This window comes from Ovis aries, chromosome 12 (genome assembly GCF_016772045.2).
Source record: "Ovis aries strain OAR_USU_Benz2616 breed Rambouillet chromosome 12, ARS-UI_Ramb_v3.0, whole genome shotgun sequence".
Lineage (NCBI taxonomy): Eukaryota > Metazoa > Chordata > Mammalia > Artiodactyla > Bovidae > Ovis > Ovis aries.
Window position 1 is genome coordinate 80,188,189 of NC_056065.1, and position 25,455 is coordinate 80,213,643.

A 25,455-nucleotide genomic window follows, 5' to 3' on the forward strand; every position below is an offset into this window, starting at 1 on the left:
GCCAGGCCCGGAGGCCAGAAGAGCTCAGAGCGAGCAGGCAGCTTGCACCACGGTCAGCAGGCCTGGTGGGGATGGAGCAGCCCTGGGCTCCTCCACCCTCGTGGGGGCAGGGTGCACGTGGACACGGCGGAAACGGGTGCCGAGAGGCTGTGAAGCCAGGAAACACAAGGCTTGGTCGCCTTAGCAACAGGCCACCAGGGTCAGCGGCAGAGCAGAGGCAGCTGCAGGGCTGGCGCTGGAAAAGAGGCCACAGCATCCGGCCCGGGTCCCAGGGATGGGCCTTCCGCTGCCACAGCCAGGCTCCCAAGAGCCGGCCGGAGCACACCACCCGGGGGTGGGCCCTCAGACAGCCGGGGGACACCCTCCAGCAGAAGCCGGGCTGTGAACAGGGTGTCCTGCCCCTGGGCGCTGGGCAATGTCCCAGCCGCTCTGAAAACTCACCTCTCGTCTTCTCTGAGGACAGCCTTGGGGGGCGTGTGCTTGGTCGGGGGCCCCTTCCCGCCACCTGTGCCGCCCACCAGCTGGGACTGCAGGCCCGACAGGGACGGGCTGTGTGGCCAGACGCCCCTGGGACCACAGGGCACAGGGCCGGGCGTCCCGACCCTGGCAGCTGCTGGCTCGCGGGTTTCCTGCCCTGTGCGGGAGGCCGGGGTGGCGCTGGGCACGACCGCACACAGGCCGCGGCCTCACCAGGGAGCACCGTGCTCACACGGAAGGCCGAGCGCCCACCAGGATCAGACAGCTCTGTGACGGCTCTCTCATAGTAAACAATCCCAGTAACGGCATCAGCAGTGAAATACAAATCGTGAGGGATGAAGCAGGTGCTACGTTTACGGTTGGAACCTTGTCATATAAACGCCCTCACTGGTTCTCGTGAGAACCCCGTGGAGCAGGCAGGCAGGTGACAGCGTTCCATGTACTTCCAGATAAACTAAGGATGAGCAGCAAACTGACTTGTCCAGGGCCGCCCCGCTCAGAAGCCTCCAGGGCCTGGCCCTGTGGCCTCCACCAGGGTCTCAGGGGGCATTCAGGAGAGCTAAGGGTGCACGGACGGAGGCTGGGAGGGCCCCGACAGGAAAGCGTCCCTCCTTCCCGCTGCCCCCACACCCAGCATCCCTGCACCGTCCCCAGAAGATTGTGCTTCTCACCGATCATTCCGTAAGCTGCTCCTGCCACTTAAGGACACCGTCCGTTTCCTGCGACTCTTCCCCACCCCGCTTGCCCAATTTGGGTATTGACTCCAGGTCTGCAGAAGAGTCCGACCGACCTCGGGTCTTTGGCAGATCTGTGATATTTAAATCCTCCAACAATGCCTCGCGTCAGTCGCTTAGAGCATGTGGATTCAAGCCAGGCCTAAAATAGCAGCAGAAGAGAAACACCTGAAGGACCAGAAACATCCCGACGCGGAAAGAAGCTGAGGCCAGGTCCAGGCAAAGCTGCTGTTTTTGTTTTTAATTTTTTCTAATTTTTTAGTTAACTTTTTGGAAACCGCCTTAAAATTAAGAGAAACGTTCCCAGTTCCAGGACAAAGAACTTTTCCCACCTGAGCCGTCTGAGGGTAAACTGCGGACCTGAGGCTGCCACCCGTCACCTCAGGGCTTGTTCCCTACGAGTCTGCACCTTCTACAAAACCGCCTGGCAACCCTCCCGGGCGGCAAGCCAACACTCCGGCTTCGCCACTGGGCCCTCGTATTCTCTTCGAGCTTGGTCACCGTCTGCAGGGCTCTTTGTAGTAAAAAGACCCCGTCCAGGCTCACAGACTGCATTCAGACCCCGTCTCCTTTTAAATAACTATTTAAACGCAGACACACCCCTGGGAATCTAGAACGCCTCACAGGCCTCAGATCACAGAGGGTTCTCTTCAACCACCTCGGAAGTGAAGACAAGGGCCAGGCCTGGACACCCTCGAGTGTCCCTGGGGCTTCAAGCTCCCTGGAATCGTTTGCTTCAAGAACAGAAGGTGATGTTAGTTGTGGACACGGACTCCTTCACAGAGCCCAGCCCCCCACCAGGGCCGGCCCAGGCATCAGAGGGGTTCTCCCTGCGGCCTGACCCCCCCACTGCTGCCTGTCCTCAGGGCTGAGACGGGGCCTCACCGAGCTGCCGGCAGCAGGGGGAGCGGACGGCTTGGTGTGCCTGGCACAGGGAGGAAACGCGCTTCTCCGGGGGTCCTGCTCACAGGAAGCAGCTGGGCGAGGGGGCTGAGGGGGCCCGCCCTGCACAGCTGTGGGGCCTCGCCCCCCCCAATTCAAGGCAGTGACCTAGAGCCCCCCCGAGACTTCCGGGCTGTCAGAACAGAGAGACCCCAGGGATGGGAGGCCCCCAGTGGAGCCCCGCCCCCTCCCCGAGCACCCCCTGGGCAGGCCCCGTGCACCGGGTGTTGCTTGCATTACCTCGCCGAGTCCTAACAACTTCACGGGGTGATCAACATCCCTGCTTACACGTGAGGAAACTGAGGCCCGAGGAGGTGCAACCGCACGCCCAGCGGCAGTCCTCAGGCAGCCCAAGTCCGCCCCGCCCCGCCCCGCAAGCAGCGGGCGCGTTCGGGGCCCTGCGTGTGCGCGCGGCACGGAGACCCTCCCAGGAGCTGCGGGGCACGGACGGCCGGACCCGCCCCCGCGCACATCCCAGGAGGGACAGACACAGAGCCGCTCAGGGAGGGTCAGCGCCGCAGCCTTAGGATGCGGCGGGAGCTGGTGCTGAGTCAACAGCCCAGGTCTCCCCACGAGACCTGCCAACCCGGGACAAGAAGCGCTGCCCCAGGACGTGGCCGCACCGGGGGCTCAGCGTGGAGGAGGCGAGGGGCCCGCAGCAGCCGCCCCCGCACGCCCTCCAGACCTATCGCCCCTGCTCTCTGTGGGACCGCAGTGCCTCCTCTGACGGCCCAGGGCTCATCGGCACTGTCTGCACACGCAGGCGCCCCTGACTGCCGGCTGAAGCAGGATGTACCCTGAGACCCGTCTCTGAGCCCCGCAGCGGCAGAGCAGAGTGGTGGCTGGCCCCCTGTCCCTGTGATGGAGGCCCCTCTCCCCTGAGCAGGCTACGAGCCCCGTTCACCCGTCGGTGCCCCTCTGGTGGCTCAGGTCTGGGATGCCCCACCAGAGAGCCTACAGAGAAACCCCCCTGTCCCCCCAGGGGCTGCCTCCCCACTCGTAGTGTGCGGTGCCCGTGAGCCCCCGTGGCCGGCAGCTTCCCGTGTGACCGGCAGGAAGGGAAGGGTGGGGAGGCCCGGACACTGATTTCCAAACTCCGCCCGGTTCAAGATCGTAATCAGCATCCTGGGAAGGGCAGCTGGTCACCTCCTGTCTTCCGGTGGCTGGGGGTGCGGCACTGACCACTGACGCCAGCGCCAGGTGGTCTGGGACCACGGGCAGGTGAGCGAGCTGCAGAACACCCACAGGAAGAGCGTGCAAAACACAGGAAGAGCGTGCAAAAGGGTGTGTTCAGAGCTTTGATTGAGATGGAAAACGCCTGAGCAAACGTTAAGCAAAAAGCAAAAACACAAAACGGTAGGCAGGGCATATACCTGAAGTGAGAGAGGAGCTCTCCCAGAAAGAGAAGACAGCAGCAGGGAGCTGAGAGTCCCCCCTGGGGGCAGGGAGGCTGTTCAGGTGTGCTACTGCCCATCCGGGCTCTGCCAACCGGGAGGAGAGCACTGTTAGAACTCGGGGGAAGGGCCCATGGCGAGGAGTCTTGGCACCACACGGTTGACTCCCAAGGGAAGCGGGGTCCCTGGGGGTCTGCGGTGGGCAGGGAGAGAGCCCTGGGGGACAAGTGCCTGGATGGGCGAGGGGCAGGCCGCTGGGTCGCTGGGACAACCCCCTAGGCTGCAGCGCAGCTGAAGGGCCAAGCTGGGGTGCGAAGCCGTGAGCTCTGAGCAGCATCCCTGGGCGCTCGGGGGCTGGAGGGGCCCAAGGGGAGGGTGCAGTGGGCTTCCTGGAGGCGGTGGGCCTGGCCCGGGTCTCCAGTGTGAGCCGGGTGAGGACGCAGCTGCTGGTGCTCCCTGCGGCGAGGCGAGGGTCCTCAGAGAACAGGGTGAAGCTGTCAGACCCTGGGTTTGCTGGGGGTGGGGACGGTGGCAGGGGTGGGGGGAACCCCCCCGAGCCAGGGGGCGGGGCGGGGTCAGGGCCTGTGAGAAGGACCACGAGAAGCTGAGGGTGGGAAGGCAGCGTTTCCTGCTGATCTTTCAGAGGGACGTCTGCAGGGGCCACGGGGCGCCGGTGCTGACTCTGGGCTCAGTTCGCTGAACTGGGGGCGGGGGAGGGTCTGGCGCCCTTGGTGACTGATGGCCTCACTCTCCCCACCCCGGGGCTGCGGGTCCAGCCTGACCGCGGGCACCGTGAAGGCGGGGGTGGGCACAGCCCCCATCGTGCTCGGGTCCCAGGGGCTCCGCTAGTAAAAACGATTGTGAAACGCTCTGCAAACCACAGAGCTGCTCACAAGAGAGGGATTCTTCCCCACAGAGGGGCTTCAGTTCCCGCGGGGCCCGCCTGGAGAAGGGGCCCTCCTGTTCCCCCGCGGTCTGGGCGGACGCCACGTCCCCGGGAGAGCGCGCCAGGCCCCGTGCCCGCGGCTGGCAGCCGCCCCCACACAGCACAAGGCCGCATTGTGTGTCTCCCCGGCCCGGCGCTGGGGCTGCCGAGACCCGTGAGGGTGCGGGCGCCGGGCACCACAGGGCGACGAGCTGCAGCCAGGCACCCACCGCGCCCCGGCCCCACGGCCCTGCTCACGCACCCCTCGGCCTCACTCTGAGAGGGGGACCACCACCGCCCGCCAGGGGCCAGGACCCCAAGATTCCCTGACGCTTGACACCTGTCTATGAGCATGTCCCCCGCCCCGACATGAGGGCTTTGGCAGATGTGGTCGGGTTTCGGACCAGGGATGACCCCGGGTGATCCAAGGGGACCCGATCCAGTCACACAGACCCCTCACAGCAGAGCCTCTTTCCCGGTTTCAGAGACAGAGGGCGGTGAGGGGAGGGCCCGGGGCCCTGCCGGTGCTCAGAAATGGAGGAAAGGTTCCTCAGAAGCTGCCCAGCGAGGAGCCCCTGAGAAGCACGCCCCGCCACGCAGGGCCTGAGCCTGGTGGTCCCCCAGGGCCCCGACCTACAGAGCCGGGGGCGATGGGGGTGCAGGGCGGGTGGGGAGCCACCCAGCGGGCAGGGTCAGCCCCCGGGGACGCGCCCCCCTGCCCCCGTGAGAGGTGGGGAGGGGCGGGGGCAGGGGGAGCCCTGATCTCGGCCCGGACCCGGGGAGATACCCCCAGAGCCCGTGCTCAGCCTGGCCCCGTGGGTGGGCGGCCTGCGGGGCCCCCGTGGTCCTACCCCCTAACCTCAGGCACCCCTTCAAACAGGAATCGTGCCCTCACCTTGCAGAAGAGGAAACGGAGGCTCAGAGAAGTCGGGAAGGGGGTGGTTTAGGCCCAGAGCACATGCCCCAGGCATCCGATTCCACCAGCCTCAGGTGTGCGGGTCCAGGGGTCACCCCGCTACACCCTCGCACCTGCGGGATCTGCTGGGGTCCTTCGACCCCAGGCTGCGCCTTTGTGCCCACCCCCGCCCAGCCCGGCTGCCCCAGGAAACCACACCGGGCAGAGGCCTCTCGTGGGGTGAGCTGGCAGCCCTCTGCCATCCGAGCTTCTCCGTGGGGTTCCTCCGGGTCACATTTCCTGCCTGTTTCCTCAAGAGCAAGCCCAGGGCAGCTCCCCTGTGCTGCCCTCTGCCCAGCCTGTCACCTCTGAACAGGGTGGCCACTCCCCACGGGTCAGGGCAGCTGAGTCGAGGGCCCAGGCGGCCCGTCCCGGCAAACACTGCTCATGAGGCCCACGCGCCACCTCCCTGACCGCCCAGCACCCGCGCAGCCTTCACCCGTTTTTCAGAAAAGGAGGCCGACGCGACAGAGCCTACGGGCTGCGGTCACCAGGCACAGGGGTCCAGGGTCCAGACGACGGTCAGGGCCCCAGAGCCCACCTCCTCCCTGGGCCCCGGCCGCCTTACAGACAAGACCCCGGACAGAGCACCGGGGCAGGACCGGCCCAGCCGCCTGCTCCCCACCAGCCCCCGCAGCCCGGAGCCCGCTCCAGCCCAGCTCCTGGGGCCCGGTAAGGGACCGCTGCGTGCGAGCCGCCCGAGCACAGCTTGGGGCTGGGCAGCCACCCCACCAGGACCCCTCGGCTCTTCCTGCTGAGATGCAGCCGGCCCCCCCGCTGCCAGCCCAGGCCGGCCACTCAGTCTGGGCGCGGCCCGCTGCGGAGGGGCTGCTCTGCTGGGGGTGCGGAGGGGAGCCACAGGGCCCTCAATCAGAGCCTCCCAGGCCTGCTCCCAGCCCGGCATCTGCCTCCCAGACCCTCGCCTGCAGAAGCCCCTCCTGCCCACAGCACCCTGACCTGAGGTCCCGAGGTGGGCTCGCCTCAGCCCACCAGCCACCCTCAAACTTGATGACTCTCAGTTCTCAGGTGCCTTTATTCTGATCTTCAAGAACTTGCTCCCAGGCTGATGGCACAGGAGCTCCTGCCTTCAGGGAGAGCCCCCCAAACTCACGGGAGGCAGAGCCCACCCGCAACAGCGCCTGCCATCTGGGCAAAGAGACTCAGAAGGGAAACCTAGAAACACAGATGATGGAGGGGGAGGCCAGCCGCCCTGCAGGTCGGTCTTTAAGCCCAGGAGGCTGACGTGCCTGTCGGCCACCGGGCCAGCAGGGAGGAGAACCCGACGCATGCCCGGCAGGGAAGGCCCCTCATCCCCTCTCCTCCTCGAGGCTGGGGATCCCTGCTCTCTGCCGTCCACAGTCACCACCCTCCCAGCACAGAAACCTCACCTCTTTAGTACAGTCCTTGACCGACCGCTCCCATAGTCCCAGCATTAAGGGGCTGCCAACACTATCCCTTCAAAACAGAGGGGGGACTTGGGGCAGAGCAGGGCCTCCCAAGGCTCCCGGGGTCAAAGCAAGGACTCAGGGGTCTCAGCAAGAGGGGCTTCATGGCACCAGGACCCCACCCCTACTCAGCCCCAAGACAGCCCCTGGACGGACGCCCCCTCGGACCCCGGAGGGAATGAGGGCTGGGAGTGCAGCAGGGCGCTGACCTGCCCCAGGCCCAGGGTGGCTGCGTGCCCGTGGGGCTGGCCCGGAGTGTGGCCAGGCCTCAGGGGTCAGGACTTGGTGCCCAGGCCCTCTGTCCAGGGAGGCGGCCCTACAGAGCGAGGTGGAAGGGATGGCGAAGCCACAGACCTGGGCTGCGGAGGCCTTGGGCCCCCGTGGGACACCGACCGGGCCTGTAGGGCCGGGGGGCGGGGCTTCAGGGGGCTCTTCGCTCCTCAGGGGCTCTGTGGGGCGAGGCCCCGGGCGGCACAGTCCCAGCCCACCTGCTGACCGCTGGCTGCGTCGCCGCCTGGCCCCGAACTGGCCCAGATACAGGGCTGTTGGGCTGGCCCAGGACACCCCCGTGGCGGCAGGCAGTGGTGGAGGAGGGGGCGCCCGAGCCTGCCCTGAGCCTCCAAGGCCAGAGCGGCCGAGGCCCCAGCGGCCTGCAGTCCACACGGCAATGGGACCCGCTTCTGTGGGAGGCTGCGCCCTCTCGTGGCAGCGGCGGGAAGACGCATCCGCTTGCAGACAAAGGGTGACCGTCCTGCCTGGGGCCCTGCGCCGTCCACACAGCAGCACCCACGGCAGGGCGGCACCCCCGCCCACCTGGGGAGGGCATGGACAGGCACGACTCTGTTCCCAAGGGCTCCCAAATGGAGCCCCGAAAGGGGGGACCCCACAGCTCCAGGCGACGACCCTGACCTGCACCTCCAGCCCCTGCAAACCCGCCGGCCTGCGGGCTGGGTTCAGGGACCCGGAGAGCATGCAGCCCCGCCTCGATTGTCTCCCCAAACCACAGGCAGAGGGAGAAGGGGCTGAGCACGATCCATGCCCGGCTGGGCAGCCACACCACTGCTGGGAGCCGGGGCGGCACAGGCAGGGCCAAGCCTGTCCCCCGGGGTGACGATCTTCTGGGGCTCTCATGTGTCTCCAGCACAGGACGCCGTCGGCCGGCCAGGAGCGGGCAGCACACCCGAGACGGCCTCGGGGGTGGGCAGGTCCTCGAGAGGAGAAGGGCTGCTCGGAGACCCCCCACCGAACCCCCACCAACCAGAGCCCCCCTCCGGGACAAGTCTGGGCCAGGAGGACTGAGATCGGGAGGCTGGGGGCTTTGGCCTTGCCAGAACCCCCGCCCCGCCCCGCCCCGCCCCACCCTCCACCTGCCTCAGTCCTGGGAGCCCGCCCCCCCATGAGGCTACAATCCCTCCTGCATCGCCCCCGCCAGCCCTGCGCTGGTTCTGCTGCACAGCTACCCCGGGCTAAACCCTGGTTTACTTTCCCACCAGTGTCGTCCCCAAGCTTGGACCACACGTCCCAGGCCCAGCACTGCCCCAGCAAGTGCTCAGTGAAACGACCAAGTGCTGGGCGTCAGTGAACGCGTGCCTCCCTCCCGCTCGGCCCGAAAGCCTGTGTCCCACCCTCCGGACCTTCCCACGCCTGTCCTCGTGAGCACACGCCTGGCAGAGCCGCCGCTAGCCCCCAGCAGCCCTGGGTTGCCCACTGACCCCCGGCTCGCTCACCTCCGGGGCCTTCCTCCCCGCCAGGGACCCGCTGGCCTCTCCCCCTCTGGCCTGTCTTCCGGAAGCACCTTTTTCCTCCCTGCAGGCTGCTGTGCTTCCTACAGGAAGAGGGCCTTCGGATAGGAAAGTGTTATTTATAGCGGCTCACTGGGGGTGGGCCAATGGCCAGGCTGCAGGTGAAGCCTCAGGCCTTGTGTTGGTCCGACCCTGAGGAGGGAAGCGGGGTGCCAGGACGAGGGCAGGCCTGAGAGGCGGGGCTCGGACACCAACCGGTCCCCCCAGCTTTTCTGCCTGTCAGGGACCCCACAGCTCTCCCCAGTCCCCAGACAGGAACTCTCAGAACTGGGAAGCAAAGACCTGCAGGCTTGACACCTGGAGAACCCGGAGACCAACTCTGATGAGGAAATGGAGGCGGGGGGAGGGAATCCGTCAAGAAGGCGCGCGTGCCACGAACGCGGGCCTTGCAGGCCACAGCGACCACCGACCTGGCATCTCCTGCCCCACGCCGCGGCACGAGGCGGGCGGGGTGTTAGAGGCTGAGCCATGTCGTCAGGAAGATGGCTGAAGCGCTAACCTCCGTCGTCTCAGAGCACGACCTCATTTGGAAACAGGGCCCCTGCAGGTGTTGGTGGCTGTGACCCCGGAGCAGGGCACCTGGGTCAGGAGACGCAGACCCCGCACACAGGCACACGTCGGGGCCTGATACGAGGACTGCAGGGAGGAGGCGGCCCTGAGCACGGAGGAAGAGACCAAGTCAGGAGCGGCCTGCCGGGGGCACCAGGCTGCCGGGGACACGGGCGGCCAGAAGCGGCAGGGCAGGCGAGGGGGCCCGGCCCTGCCCCGCAGGCCAGCGCTCAGCCCCCGCGCGGGATGGCAGGCCGCTCTGGCCTCCCCGCTGCTGGCACGTGTGACGCAGGCCCAGCGGACCAGCACACGCCCGGCCCTCTTTGCCTCCCCTGGGTCCGCGGTCAGGGCAGCGGGCTCGCTCTCGTGGGAGGAGTCCCTCCGAGGGTCCTTTCCACCAGGCCGCCCCCCAGCAGCTGCCCGTGGCTGACAGCAGACCCCCCAGCCCACCCGCTCTGTCTACTGGAGCCTCCCCTTGGAGCCCAGAGCATGGGCTGGGGCCCCTCCAGTGCCCGGAGCTGAGCCAGAGCTCAGACCCCCGGCCAGACCCCGTCCTGGAGCCTTGGTCTGAACCCCTCACTCCGGGAGGGAAGAGAAGGCTCCACAGCCACAGACAGGGAGCCATGGCTTGGGGAGCCACCTGAGCACAGAGGCGAGAAGGCCCTGCAGAGGCCCCCAGCTCGCCTTCAGGCCCAGAGCCCGAGAGCCCCTCGATGTGGGCGGGCGTGGCTCCCCAGGCAGGAGAAGCGCCAGGAGCTGCCCCACAAACACCCGAGTCCATCCCCAGGGCAGGAGTGGGGACTAGCAAAGCACGCCACTCGGCGCGGATGAGGCTCGGAAGCCGCTCGCTGAGTGGAGGAGGCCAGACACGCCTGGGGCCCGCTGCGCAGTCTGGCTCGTGGAGGGCGACAAGCACACAGCAGTGAACCCACGCAGAGGCGCTGACGCCGGGGATGGAGACGGGCCGAGGGAATCGTCCTGGGTCTGCACTGGGGCGAGGTCACCAAGCGGCGGTCTGTCTTAACAGCTCAGCAGATGGACACCTACGACTGTGCGTCTCGCTGAATGTAAATCACGCCTCGATGAAGACACAGCCGAATAGGGAGAAGGAGAAAAGGGCCCCTTCCCTCTGGGTTGGAGGGAAAGGAGCTCCTGGGCTGTGAGATGGGCTGTGGACGGTGGGGTGGGGTGCTCCTGCTTCTCTCTGGACCGGGTCTCGCTCAGGCTCTGCTCGGGGCCCGGCCGGCCGGCTCGGGGCAGCAGCGGGCACCTCCCGACGCGAGGCGGGCAGAGGCCACGGCCCTCCTGGCTCAGACGCTGGGCTCCGTTCCGTCCTCCCTCGCGCCTGCCTCCGTGGCGGCGGCCACACCGGGACTTCCGCCCCTGAGGCTTGAGCTCATCGTTTCGAGTCTCCCCCTTCCTGTGTCCTCTGCCTCGGCCATACCCGTGAACCCTCCCTGCGAAGCCGGGGCTGTTGATGAGGCCCTGGAGACAGCCAGGGCCAGGGTGCACAGGCTGTGCCCAGGGGCCTGGGGCCCTCCAGTGCCCCCACCCCTGCCCCGTTCGGACATATAAACACCCCCCGGGCATAAATCCACCCAGAAGCATGGTCCGCGGGGCTGGGCAGCCAAGCGTTTGTGGCCAACATACTCTGGCCCCAACACCTGGTCCAGGGGCATTTGCCCTCTGAGGACCACGTGCAGTGGTGCTGGGGGCAGCATGGGGTGCCCAGACCAAGGGTGACAATTGGGGCCAGTGGGGGTGACCGCTCAGTGGCCAGGGAGAGCCAGGAGCAGGGACTCCTGTGGGCGGGAGAGGGGACGGACGGCCAAGGCTGCCTGGGGGAGGACAGGTGCCCAGGACCACCCGGGAGAGGGGACGGGCGCCCGGGAGATGGATGGATGCCTGGGAGATGGATGGGCGCCCGGGAGAGGGGACAGGTGCCCGGGAGAGGGACGGGAGAGGGGATGGGCTCCCGGGAGAGGGGACGGGCGTCCAGGAGATGGATGGATGCCTGGGAGAGGGACAGGCGCACAGGAGAGGGGACAGGTGCCCAGGACAGGGATGGACGCCCACAACCACCCAGCAGAGGGGACAGATGCTCATGTCTGCCCGGCTATGGATGCCCCACCGCGTCCCCTGAGGCGTCCGTGAGCCAAGGTTTCCTGACCTGACTGAGCCAGGACCCTCAGGCTACTCCAGGTCCAAGTCCAGCCCGGGAGAGGGACGGGCGCACAGGAGAGGGGACAGGTGCCCGGGAGAGGGGACGGGAGAGGGCATGGGCTCCTGGGAGAGGGGACGGATGCCCGGGAGAGGGATAGACACCCGGGAGATGGACGGACGCCCAGGAGAGGGGACACTTGGGACAGGGGACGGACGTCCAGGAGAGGGACGGACGCCCGGGAGAGAGACGGACGCCCGAGAGAGGGACGGACGCCTGGGAGGGGGATGGATGCCCAGGACAGGGATGGATGCCTGGGAGAGGGGACGGACGCCCAGGAGAGGGACGGACGCCTGGGAGAGGGGACACTTTGGAGAGGGGACGGATGTCCAGGAGGGGGACGGACGCCCAGGACAGGGATGGACGCCCACAACCACCCAGCAGAGGGGACAGATGCTCATGTCTGCCCGGCTATGGATGCCCCACCGCGTCCCCTGAGGCGTCCGTGAGCCAAGGTTTCCTGACCTGACTGAGCCAGGACCCTCAGGCTACTCCAGGTCCAAGTCCAGCCCAGCAGGCTCTCCTCTGTCCTGGGCTGCCTCTCCAGCCCTGTGGGCCCATCGCCCCTCCCAGACCCAGACACTGAGATCTCTGTCTCCGCTGCACGTGGGGCTGGGTGTCCTGGCCCCTGTGGCCGGCTCTGTGCGACCCCTTCCACCCTCTCTCCAGTCACGTCAACTCTGGGGCACATTCTGGGCGCCCCAGGGGCCACAGCCAGCACGAGGAAACGGGGTGACTCGGAGTGACATGGTCTTGAGAGACAAGGCCTTGTGGTGACGCGTGCTAAGGAGCTGGGTAGCAGTGGAGAGACCTGGGCTCACGGGACTCGGGAGGGCTGGGGGCATCAGCTCCAGGCAAGCCGACGGGCCAGAGTGCTCACTGCATCTCCAGACAGCGCAACGAAATCCATGCAAAACGGTTGTTTTCAACTCTGAGGAGAAAACGAAAAACGGAACTCAAAATATACGCTTTCGCAGTGATCATCAGACTAACCAGGTAAAGTCTGCAGGGATGATAAGGTTCAGTTCAGTTCAGTTCAGTCGCTCAGTCGTGTCCGACTCTTTGCGACCCCATGAACTGCAGCACGCCAGGCCTCCCATCACCAACTCCCGGAGTTCACTCAAACTCACGTCCATCGAGTCGGTGATGCCATCCAGCCATCTCATCCTCTGTTGTCCCCTTCTCCTCCTGTCCCCAATCCCTCCCAGCATCAGGGTCTTTTCCAATGAGTCAACTCTTCACATGAGGTGGCCAAACTATTGGAGTTTCAGCTTCAGCATCAGTCCTTCCAAAGAAATCCCAGGGCTGATCTCCTTTAGGATGGATTGGTTGGAGCTCCTTGCAGTCCAAGGGACGGACTCTCAAGAGTCTTCTCCAACACCACAGTTCAAAAGCATCAATTCTTCGGCACTCAGCCTTCTTCACAGTCCAACTCTCACATCCATACATGACCACAGGAAAACCATAGCCTTGACTAGGCGGACCTTTGTTGGCAAAGTAATATCTCTGCTTCTCAATATGCTGTCTAGGTTGGTCATAACTTTCCTTCCAAGGAGTAAGTGTCTTTTAATTTCATGGCTGCAGTCACCATCTGCAGTGATCTTGGAGCCCAAGAAAATAAAGTCTGACACTGTTTCCACTGTTTCCCCATCTATTTCCCATGAAGTGATGGGACCGGATGCCATGATCTTCGTTTTCTGAATGTTGAGCTTTAAGCCAACTTTTTCACTCTCCTCTTTCACTTTCATCAAGAGGCTCTTTAGCTCCTCTTCACTTTCTGCCATAAGGGTGATGTCATCTGCATATCTGAGGTTATTGATATTTCTACTGGCAATCTTGATTCCAGCTTGTGCTTTATCCAGCCCAGCGTTTCTCATGATGTACTCTGCACAGAAGTTAAATAAGCAGGGTGACAATATACATCCTTGATGTCCTCCTTTTCCTATTTGGAACCAGTCTGTTGTTCCATGTCCAGTTCTAACTGTTGCTTCTTGACCTGCATATAGGTTTCTCAAGAGGCAGGTCAGGTGGTCTGCTACTCCCATCTCTCTCAGAATTTTCCACAGTTTGTTGTGATCCACACACTCAAAGGCTTTGGCATAGTCAATAAAGCAGAAATAGATGTTTTTCTGGAACTCTCTTGCTTTTCCATGATCCAGCAGATGTTGGCAATTTGATCTCTGGTTCCTCTGCCTTTTCTAAAACCAGTTTGAACATCTGGAAGTTCACTGTTCACATATTTCTGAAGCCTGGCTTGGAGAATTTTGAGCATTACTTTACTAGCATGTGAGATGAGTGCAATTGTGCGGTAGTTTGAGCATTCTTTGGCATTGCCTTTCTTTGGGATTGGAATGAAAAGTGACCTTTTCCAGTCCTGTGGCCACTGCTGAGTTTTCCAAATGTGCTGGCATATTGAGTGCAGCACTTTCACAGCATCATCTTTCAGGATTTGAAACAGCTCAACTGGAATTCCATCACCTTCACTGGCTTTGTTCGTAGTGATGCTTTCTAAGGCCCACTTGACTTCACATTCCAGGATGTCTGGCTCTAGGTGAGTGATTACACTATCGTGATTATCTTGGTTGTGAAGATCTTTTTGTACAGTTCTTCTGTGTAATCTTGCCACCTCTTCTTAATATCTTCTGCTTCTGTTAGGTCCATACCATTTCTGTCCTTTATCGAGCCCATCTTTGCATGATGTGTTCCCTTGGTATCTCTAATTTTCTTGAAGAGATCTCTAGTCTTTCCCATTCTGTTGTTTTCCTCTATTTCTTTGCATTGATAGCTGAGGAAGGCTTTCTTATCTCTCCTTGGTATTCTTTGGAACTCTGCATTCAGATGCTTATATCTTTCCTTTTCTCCATTGCTTTTCACCTCTCGTCTTTTCACAGCTATTTGTAAGACCTCCCCAGACAGCCATTTTGCTTTTTTGCATTTCTTTTCCATGGGGATGGTCTTGATCCCTGTCTCCTGTACAATGTCACGAACCTCATTCCATAGTTCATCAGGCACTCTATCTATCAGATCTAGTCCCTTAAATCTATTTCTCACTTCCACTGTATAATCATAAGGGATTTGATTTAGGTCATACCTGAATGGTCTAGCGGTTTTCCCTACTTTCTTCCATTTAAGTCTGAATTTGGTAATAAGGAGTTCATGATCTGAGCCACAGTCAGCTCCTGATCTTGTTTTTGCTGACTGTATAGAGCTTCTCCATCTTTGGCTGCAAAGAATATAATCAATCTGATTTCGGTGTTGACCATCTGGTGATGTCCATGTGTAGAATCTTCTCTTGTGTTGTTGGGAGAGGGTGTTTGTTATGACCCAGTGCGTTCTCTTGGCAAAACTCTATTAGCCTTTGCCCTGCTTCATTCCTCATTCCAAGGCCAAATTTGCCTGTTACTCCAGGTGTTTCTTGACTTCCTACTTTTGCATTCCAGTCCCCTATAATGAAAAGGACATCTTTTTTGGGTGTTAGTTCTAAAAGGTCTTGTAGGTCTTCATAGAACCATTCAGCTTCTTCAGCGTTACTGGTTGGGGCATAGACTTGGATTACAGTGATATTGAATGGTTTGCCTTGGAAACGAACAGAGATCATTCTGTCGTTTGTGAGATTGCATCCAAATACTGCACTTCAGACTCTTTTGTTGACCATGATGGCTACTCCATTTCTTCTAAGGGATTCCTGCCCGCAGTAATAGATAATGGTCATCTGAGTTAAATTCACCCATCCCAGTCCGTTTTAGTTCGCTGATCCCTAGAATGTCGACGTCCACTCATCCGAGCTACCTCGGACGTATGGTAGCTCCTCTCGGCCGTTCCTGCGCCGTCGCAGCCTGGCACTCTCGGCCGCTGCCCCTGATCTCGGATGAGGCGTAGCTCCTCTTGGCCGCCTCCCCTCGGGCATGGGGTCCTCCAGGCTTCTGCCCCAACCTCGGACGTGGGGTAGCTCCTCTCGGCCACGCTTGTGTGCCGTCGCAGCCTAAGGTTAAGTAGCTGCTCTTAAAAGACAAATCTTAAGCATTTGTCAAAGTAAATGGAATAGCAAAGTTAGCGAAAAGTCGATGTGAGAGATTCCTGCCTCTGTGTCACAGACACAGAGTCTGCAGTTTACGTCCACGGGCCATTGAAGACGCTGCCCACCTCGGCTGTGTAGGCTGGGGGTGGGGCGCCGGAAGGAACAAGGATCCCAGGCACACCCGATTCCCTAGAGCTGTGTGGCTTTGGGCAAGTTACCTAGCCTCTCTGTTATTTTTCGGCCGCTAAGCCGTGCACAGCTCTTCGAAACCCCAGGGACTGCAGCACACCAGGCTTCCCTGCCCTTCACTATCCCCGAGTTTGCTCAAATGCACGTCCATGGAGTCCGACCCTCCCTGGGTCCTAGCTTCACCGTCTGCAGAAAGGGGACTAGGTCCTGCCTCCTAGGGGGCACCGGGGGAGGGAACGGGACCCTGGAATGGGAAGTCAGCCTGCGGGGGCTGCTCACAAAACTAGAGGAACTTCCACAGGGCAGGCTTCAGAAAGAGGCAGCTGGGGACACAGGGCCAGGCTTGTGGGGCTCCAGGCTGGCTCAGCTTCACGCACGAGGTCAGGCCACAGCTGCACTCTGTGTGCCCTGAGGGGCTGCGTGCCACAAGCCCTCACGCACGTCCTCCAGGGCTACCTCCGCACTCACCAGCCCCACCCGCTTCCAAAACATAAGGCCCGGTGCCGAGGAGACCTTCAGAGGCCCGCAAGGGAACCTAGGTTCCAAAATACAAAACAAAACTGTAAAAACTGACATTAACCAAAGTGCTTGCATCTGTGAATCCTGACATCGCACCAACTGAATCGATAATTAAATTTGCTTTTCATACAATGCATCATATTTGAAAATAAGTGGTAGGTAAATGTTTTCTCACCTCACAATAGTTTCTGCTGAGGTTCAGGGTTACCAAGAAATAGCCAACATTAAATGATTAAGAAATGTATTGCCAATGTCCAAAGACTTTGAAAGGTGTTTTTAAATTTTTACAACGAAAACACCAGTGCTCCTTTGGGGGTGCAGAGTGTGGGTGCATAGTCCTCGGGCTCTGGCTGGTGAGAGTGCCCAGCGGGCCTGGGGCCTGGGCTCAGCATCCCCAGTCAGGCCAGCCTGCTGCCCAGGGAGCCGCCGTGGCTACCTCTTTGTGGATGACGGACACGACCCGGGACGATACGCCGATAACTTGACTCCCTGTTTCGCCATCTCTAGAGAACACCCACTGTTCCCCGACAGAGCTGTAGGAGGGGCTCCCAGGTGGCACTAGTGGTAAAGAACCCAGCTGCCAGTGCACGAGAGGCGAGAGATGCGGGTTCAGTCCCCGGGTGGGGAAGGTCCCCTGGAGGAGGGCACGGCACCCACTCCGGCATTCTCGCCTGGAGCATCCCATGGACAGAGGAGCCCGGCAGGCTGCAGTCCAAGGGGCCGCAAAGAGTCGGACGCCACTGAAGTGACTTAGCACAGCACAGGATGGGAGGAAAGAAGAACTTCTTTCTGCGTCTCTTCCTCCCAAAGGTGGATCTTCACTCCTCTTACTGGTCATTTCCACCGATAGTCTTGAGTTTTGGTCTCTTGTTTTAGGGCAGTTCGACAACTCTCTTGAACTGCCCCCCGAATAAGACAAGAGTGTTGGCGACCCTGCCCCTCCCCTCCTGCCCTCCCCGAGGCCACACCTGATGCTCCGTCACCCAGAGACCACCAGCCACACTTAACTCCCCAGAGACCACCACCCGCACTTAACTTGCTTCAGGAGGACAGTGCAGGTCACGCTCAGGGTTGGGGCTGGTGACTGTGGTCTGTACCCTCTCACTCTCCTCCTCGGTCAGACGGGCAGCACAGCAAGCCTCACAGGGCAAGGCGGGGAAGATAAGGAATACGAAAGACACATACAAGACTTTCTGCAAACACACGCTCACTTGACATGTGGCCTGGAGCCGCTGGTACTGGTGGGGCCACCTGGTTAACTCTCAGACCCTCAGCTCCCTCCCCAGTAAAACGGGGAGACCAATGCCCATCTCACTAAGAGGCTGTGAGCTCAGTTCAGAGCGCTTTGCCCCGAGGGCACGCCTGGCCCAGTGTAAGGGGTCATGACCGCAGTCCCTCTTCCACGAGAGAAATCCACAGCTCAGACCCCAACGGGGCAGGTGGAGGGAGGCATGGCCCTCTGGAGGGAGCACTGGGGCATGTGAACACGGCCCGTGGGGGGGACACACGTGAGCCGGCCCAGTGTCACCCGTGTGACCGTGGGGGACACACCTGTCAGTTTGGTGACATTCAGGGTGACTGTGGGGCTGTAGGTCCTTGCCCTCGGGTAATGCATGGGCTGTGGCTCGGGAGACTGCCCGTGTGGGTGGGAGGGCGGGTAGAGAGGGTGACAGCTTCAGAGCAAGACGGTAGCAGAGTCCAGACACGCCCTGCACCAGTCACTGACTTCTACTGACCAGACATTTTTTGAAAAGGAAACATTACCAGGGAAAAAAACCTTCCCACATCAGAAGGCTCTGCCGTGCCCCTCAGGGCCGAGGAATTGGGGCCAGCCAGACCCAACAGTTGCCACCGTCCCCCGAGGGCGTGTGTGTTGCGGCGGGGTGCAGGGGAGGGCCGAGACCCCCAGAACCACCCCAGACGGGGCCAGGTGGGCGGCTGTCGGTGGGTCCCAGCCAGGGCTGCGCCCGGCGGCAGGTCAGCTGTCTGTTTGGTCCGAGGAGAGCAGACAGAACAGTTGGCATCTCAGCAGCGCCCGGAGCCCAGCCTCCTGCCCAGCAAACTCAATTATCTGCACCAGTGAGCTGGGCAGAGGCACCGGCGTGACAGTCACCTCCCAGGGTCTTCTGCACGCTCTGCCCAGGTCTGCAAAACTAGAGGCCCGCAGGGCACGCGAGGAGCGCTAACAGCAAGGAGCAAAGGATGCCTGCCACCCCGGCCTCCTGCCCTCTGGCTGCGCCCAGCTCCTGAGGGCAGCGCCTGCAGCGGGACAGCGGTCCTGCCTGGCTGAGGAGCCGTGACGCCCACAGAGGGCACGTGGAGGAGCGGGAGCAGAGAGCCGCCTCCCCCGGACACGGGTGGTCCCTCCTGGCCTGCGGATAATCGCTCCCCCAGGGGATTTCCAAGCCTGGCCAGGCCACAGGGGTCACGCTGACGGAAGGGGGGGGCTGAGACCAGGAGTGTGGGGAGCAGCATCTTAGGAGACAGGCGTTTTCGTCACGCCCTCCTGGGGAGAAGCAGGGCCTCGGCTGGGCCTGCCCGCGTCCTGTGGACCGCACTGGCGAGCTCGGGGGCAGAGCGAGACCCTAAGGGCAGACACTTGTGGACTATCCACCATGCGCTGAGGACTTCGCTGCAAAGTCAAGACCTGAACCTTGACTCCTAGTTTGCCTCGCTTCACGGTCAAGTTCCTGCTGTGACGACACCCGTCTTCCCAGAAGGTACTGGAGATCACCCCAGTGAGCGCGATCTGAAGGAGACGGGTCAGAGCAAGAGCCTGGGGCCGCGGCCGGCACCACGTCCGGACCCTAACAGGCTGCCACACTGCTCCGCTCAGCTTACCGCTAGCCCTGCTTCGTTCGGGGGTGCATCCGGGAAGCCCCTTTACCCGGGATCTCCGCCAGGCGGTGGCAATCGTGCCCACCACAGATTAACCCAAGAGGAAGCCTAACAGGGCGTGCACATCAGAACCAGGCGGTTTCAGCACGCCGTCGCGGGGTTCCCGGGCCACAGAGGGGTCCCGGCCTGAGGACCTGGGGGGAGGGTTTAGCGGTGCCTGCGGTGTCTGGAGGGCAAATACGGGGCTCTAAGACATGGTTCTTTCCAGCTCTGAGTTTAATTCTACAGAAGCTGGCGTTTATTCTGTTTACAAATGGACTTTAAAATCTGGGGAGGGATGAAACGTGGGCCAGTGTGCTGTCCAGATGGGGAGGAGTCGCGCCACTGCACGCAGCGACCGGCCCGGGGTTCCGGGGAGGAGATCAGCTCAGCCCCTCCCCTTCGCTGTCCCCAGAGCCACTGAGGCAGCCACGGCCAAGCCGAGGGAAGCCCTGGGACCCGCCCTGTCTGAGGTCCCAGTGAGGCTGCCATCGAGCCAGAGAAACACAGCCCAGGCCGGGGTGGCCTTGTGTCCTCCCAGCCCCCGGAAGACCCCAAGTCGGTTCACGTCTGTGCTTGAGTGAGCTCGTGTCTACACCTGGGTCAGCTGGTGCCTACACCTGGGTCAGCTGGTGTCTACACTTGTGTGAGCTCCTGTCTGTGTACACCTGCGTAAGCTCGTTTCTACGCCTGGGTCAGCTCGTGTCTACACCTGGGTGAGCTCTTGTCTACACCTGGGTGAGCTCGTGTGTACACCTGGGCTGGTCGTGTCTCTGACGTGGGGACAGTGGTTGGCACACTGTTTGTAAGTCAAGAAGATCTGAGTCAGAATCCTTCTAAGACGGTCCCTTTGGAGGTGGGGTGGGGTCCTTTAACCCTCCAATGCCTCCAAGTCCTGACTTTTCCAGTTTTTACAAAGCATTCAGATTCACAGGTGAAAGCAGGTGGTGGGGGCGGCCGGGGCGGCGAGGAGCGTGGGAGGCGGCTGTTTGCGGAGAGGGGCCCCAGCTCTGGCGGCAGCGGCGGCAGCAGGAGTGGCCTCAGTGCCACAGAGCAGTTGCTTAGAGTCGTGAAGTGGTCAGTTTCGTGTCATATATACTGAATCACAGTAAAGTCTCGATGTTTGAAGCATAATAGCTATACAGAAAGATATAATGAACACGCACCAACCCACCCAGCTACGAAACGTTAGCACTTTGTCAAATCTTCTTCAGTTTTTTACATAAAAGAAATGAAAGTTAAAGAAAAAAATGTTTCAGAGGGATTTTTCTCAGGAACTCAAGGGAACGTCAACCCAACAGAAACAATCAGTGTGACGTACCAGAACACACGATGACCTCAGCTAACACAGAAAAAAATCGCGTGACAAAATCCAGCGCCCGTGTTTGATAACAGACACCGAGGAAAGCTGGATTAGGAGGGATTTCTTCAACACGACAAACAGCATTTATGAAAAACCCACGGCAAATATTCTACTCCACGGTAGGGACTGAAAGCTTCCTTCTCAGATCAGGAACAAGTCGGGGCTGCCGGCTCTCACTGCGGCCGCTCGGCTCAGCATGGCGGGGTGATTAGGGGAGAAGCAGAAATAAGGCCATCTTCACGGAAAAGGCGTGCATCCATCTCTGCTGTTGACAAGACCCTACCTGTAGCGAATCCCAGAGTCCACATGCAGAAGCCACAAGAGCGAAGAAACAAATGTTTCAGGGCACAAGATTAGAGCCCAGAGGTCAGCGGCAATTCTGTACCCTGGCAGTGAATAATCCGAGGAAGACATTAGGGAAACAATGCCACTTAGGAACGCTTTCAGAGCGTCTGAGGTCTGGGCATCAGGACCATCTGGCGGCCTCTTGAGGTGGAAATATCTCGTTATTCACGGTCCTTGCTGGGGGAGCCTGCGTCAGCTCCTTTAATTTTTCATGCCTGCTAGCGCGTCTCATTACAACCAAGGAAAGCAAATGCGCTTGATGGGGACGGACGGGCAGGAGGCGTGGGCCACACCACAGCAGGCCCGAGCGGACTGGGTCTCTGGACCCAGGAGCCGTCTGGCTCCCTTCACGTCTCAAGAGTCACAGGAAACTGGGAGCAAAATCCCAGGCACCTTGGAGGAAACGGGGCCTGAGTCAGCCTTCCCCAGAGCGGGGAGGGGCAAAGCAGGCCCAGGGATCTGTTCTTAGGGGGTGTTTTCCACTTGAGAAGTTGGTGGGGATTTTTTAAGTTGAAGACGGAACTGGAAGTGTTTTTAAAGATGATTTTGTGACTCGGGGCCAGGAAGATGAAGTATTATCTCCCAGTTCTCTCTCTGTGGTCCTGAGACTCTCAGAGTTGGGGGCTGCTCCCACCATCGAGATGGTCTCCCTTCCCTCGTTTCTGTTCTTCTCTCTTGCCAACATCTGTGTGACACCTGCTAAGATCTGTGGATGGAGACACCAGGGAGAGAGATGCTCTGATGCACGCAGGTGACTGGCTGGGAGAGAAGGCGCCTTGGACAAGCACAAGGGAGCCCTGCCTGCCCGGCAGCGTCTGCAGCCCAGCAGGGTGGCACGGAGCCACCCCGCTCCCTCCCAGGGGCCCCAAGTGCCCTCTGTGGACGGGAGGGCGGGCAGGGCAGGGGCCGGCATGGGAAGAGACCCCTTTGACTCGTTTTCCTAAAGGCTAAACCCATTAAGAAGTCAAAAGAACGTTAAAAGAAAAGGGAAGTGATACTGATGGAAAATGAAAAGAGGAAGAGAGACGGGTTTTAAAAGATGGACAAGAGATGTTTCTATTCCAGGCTGTTCTGGGGCCAGAGCTGGGCTGACGCCAGAGGCTGCCATGGACTCAGGATGGGGCGAGGTTTGGGAAGGGAAGGAAAGCACTTACAAGGTGCCTGCTAGGTGCTGGGCCTTATAGGTGGTCAGACAGGAGCTGGCAGGAGGGCATCCGGGGAGACAAACAGCAGAGCAGAATGTGAACCTGCCCACGGGGGCTCAGCAGGAGGGGCTGTTCCCTTTAAACCTGGGCAGCTCGGGAAACTAGAGGCTGGAGTGCAGATCAGAACAGCCTTGAGTGTCCTCCCCCTGGTACAGAAGTGAGGAACGACCCGCCCCCAGGTCATCCAGAGCGTGAGCAACACAGGCTGACAAGCAGGTCAAAAACTTTCTCCCCAAACCGCTGCTGAAAGCCCAGACCTCTGTGACGCTTTGTCTGGGGAGGAAATCTAGTCACCGAGATTCCTGGTCTCATTTCCAAGTTTAATCCCAGAGACTCACAAACCCAAACTCAAAGCAGCAAGAAAAACTGAGCGCGCGCTAGCCGGCTGGGGCCTCTCGCCGGACCTGAAGGGAGCCCAGGTCCAGGGCCCGCAGCTCCGCCCCCTCGGGGAGGGTTCTTTGTGCGGTCAGCGGCCCCATTAGAAGTGAGCTGCAGAGGACACCGCGTTGAAGAACCAGACGCTCGCAAGAGGCAAACCCCGGCAAACCCTCTGCTTCTGCGGCTCGAACAAGGCCGCAGGCTACTCAGCCTTGCATTTGAATGAGCCAATGGTGTCCCAACAGCTGAAACAGGAAGCCAGATAAACGACACTGCCGCGGGGATGCGCGGCCCGGACGCGGCGCCGGCTGAGCCCCAGGCCCTCGTAACAAACTCCCCTGACTCGCTGGCCGAGTGAGGTTCCTCTCTTGCGCTGGGGCTAGGAGCCCGTCTGCCGGGCGGGGGTCACTCCCACACCCCGCCCCTCCGCCTCCCCTCTCGGCCCGAGCACACCCGGCCGGCTCCTTATCCGCCCAGTGTCCGTGGCTATAAGCACAGAAGGGACCACAGGGCCCACACACCCTTAGGTGGGCTCTGAGTCCGGCGGCTCCGGGAAGCCTTCTCAGGCGCGCGCCAAGGCCGGCCTCCGAGGACCGGCCCGAGGGCGCTTCTCCGCGCATCCCGGAGCCAGGGAACGCTTTCTGGAACAGCCGCCAAGGTCACCTGCCCAGCTGTTCACCGCGCTCGGCTGGGATTGGAGAGGATGTGGGCAGGGTGCGTGTGTGTGCCGGTGTGTGTAGCTACGTAGCGCCCGGTATCTCTGATCATAGATCTCAACACCCTTCAAACTACACCGCAAGGGAAAGAAAACGCGGCCCAGACGGGGTGGGCCGGGACGGCCCCCCACCAGCCGACTCCTGCACAGACGCGCAGCCCCGCGGGGACCTTCCCGGGCGCTTGTTCCAGCTTCTCTCCCGCTCCCCGCGCGCAGCCTCCCGCGGGCGCAAGACCACCTCCCGGGACTCGTGCCCAGCCCCGCAGGACCCCCCCGCCGGCCCCGCCCCGGAACCCGCCCGGCGACCACCCGGTCCCCGCGCCGGCCACTCACCCGCGCGCCTGCGCCCCGGGGCCCGGGCTCCGCGCCGCCGCCGCCGCGCACAGCTGCGCATCCGGACCGCGCCGCAAGAAAGTTCTCGGGCTCCCGCGCCGGGTCGGGCCCGGGGGAGTCTCGGCGTCCACGCTCCGGCCGCGGGTGGCACTAGGGCAGCCGCCGGCGCCGGGCCCACGACCCAGAGAGAGGCGGCATCCCGAACAAAGTGCGTCCCCGGCCGGGCGCGGGGCGGAGCCTGCTGACCCGCTGCCCCGGGCACACGCCGGCTGCCTCCCCAGGCCAGGGGCGGAGGCTGCGCCGCCGAGCGCCCGCTCCCCCCCGCGCTGTGCCAGTCGAACCCACAGAGGGGCGGAGGCGCCGGGCCCTTCCAGACTTTGTCATTGGAAAGCTATTCCCGTAACCCTTTCCTGCCTTCGCCTTCCGTCCCGCCTCCGCGGCCGCAGAAAGGCGGAGCCGGGTGGGGGGCAGGAAGCCTTCCTTACAATCGGGCCTTGCCTAGGCCGGGGGACCCGCCGCCCCCGCCCCGCGCGCCCTCGGGCTGCGGCCGCCCCGCCGTCCGGAGGCGCCGGGACAGACGGGTCGCCCCCCGCCCTTCCCCCCGGGCCCCCTTCCTTCCTCTCTGCTCCTCGGTCTGGCGTGGGACGCGGGGGCAGAGGGGCGGAGAGACGCCAGCAGGGCCTGGCAAGTAGCTGTGCTCAGTGAAACGCCCGCCCGGGACTCCATCCTACCTCCTGACCCTGGCCTGTCCCGCCTTCTTCTGGGGCTTGGGACGAGGAGGAGGGCAGGAAGGGGAAAGGGAACGAGCGGACCCTCAGACCGGCTGGAGGAGGGGCCAGGCCGCGTGCCTCCCGGGAGGCCCGCGAAGGCCAGGTGGCCCCAGCTTCTGGAGCCTCCGGCCCCTGAGAAAGGCAGCTGTGGGCCCAGAGGCTGCCAGCTCCACAGAGCAGGCAGATTGACGGCCGGGGCCAGGTCCCGGGGAGGCCCCCACACGTCCGCCTGAAACGTCCGCTGCGGGCAGAGGGTCAGCAGATTTGTGCCCAACCCCGGCGGTCAGTCACTCAGGCCACAGTGGCTGTGCACGCAGGATGAGAGAGGCGCGCCAGGCAGTGGCTGCCTGTGACACTGAGGAAGTTCTCAACTGATCGGAGAAAAGATTTTGATGTCTTTTTTGCCCATGAAAAGAATGAGTTGTCTGTTTTGGTGGGGAGAGGGACAGGGAGACTGTCCCAGAGGGACACGCAGGCGAGTCCTTGCCCTGAGGACGCAACGGCTGCGTGGGCGTAAAGGCACAGTGCCCGTCTGCTCCTCACCAGCCGCGGGAACCTGAGCAGATTCTTTGGGGCCATTTTGGTTTCTTCATCAGTTGCCATCTCTTCCAGTTGTTGGGAGGATTAAGCATGATAATCTAGGTGGCACACGCAGAATAGTGCCTGGCACGACTTGGTAAACCGTAGTTGTTATTTTGATCTCTCGGTCCTGCAAGACTGCGTCGCTTGGCATTCAGTGATGGGCTGACTGGGATCTCTCTTGCTTTTCACAGGTCCACCAGCCTGCACAGGGGAGCCTGGTTCTTTTAGAAGAAGCACTGTCCTGTCTCAAAGGCTCACAGGATAGGCTGGCTGAGCTCCTTGCCTCTGAGGCCTGGGGGCCGAGGACCTCACAGCAGACCCTGAGCTGCTCTCTAGTTCACCCCGAGGATGCCCCTGGGCCCCGCCCACACTGGTCTGTCAGGAAGATGCTGTTCCCAGGGCGCTGAATGGGGGAGACGCCATGGTTTCCTGAGGGTGAAGTCTCTTCCCTTGTGGGGTCAGTACTTCCATCCCACTTGTGAGTGGCGGATCATACCAGTCCCCAGCCCTGCTGTGCATGTCCTGGTGTGGAGCTCCGACGGCGAAGGACGTGGACAGGCTGGAGCAGGGAGGAGAGGACCAGGCCAGGAGCTGTGGGGCGGAAGCCGTGTGAGCCCAGTTGGTGGTACAGGGCCGCGTGTGAGGAGCCGCAGGGACCACGGATGCAGCCTCGTCTGGGTGAGAAGTGGGATCCCGCCCCGCCCAGGAGAGGCCTCT

General features: G+C 62.0%; 1 protein-coding gene across 1 annotated transcript in view; it reads right to left on the bottom strand.

Annotated features, from left to right (window-relative positions):
• The window catches only part of NAV1 (neuron navigator 1), a 195,517-nt gene extending 171,887 nt beyond the window's left edge, over positions 1-23,630 (bottom strand). The window contains exon 1 of the mRNA XM_042229499.2: positions 23,387-23,630. The gene's annotated coding sequence lies outside the window, so the exon portion shown is untranslated. The remainder of the gene's footprint in view (positions 1-23,386) is intronic.
• Between the last annotated feature and the right edge of the window lie 1,825 nt (positions 23,631-25,455).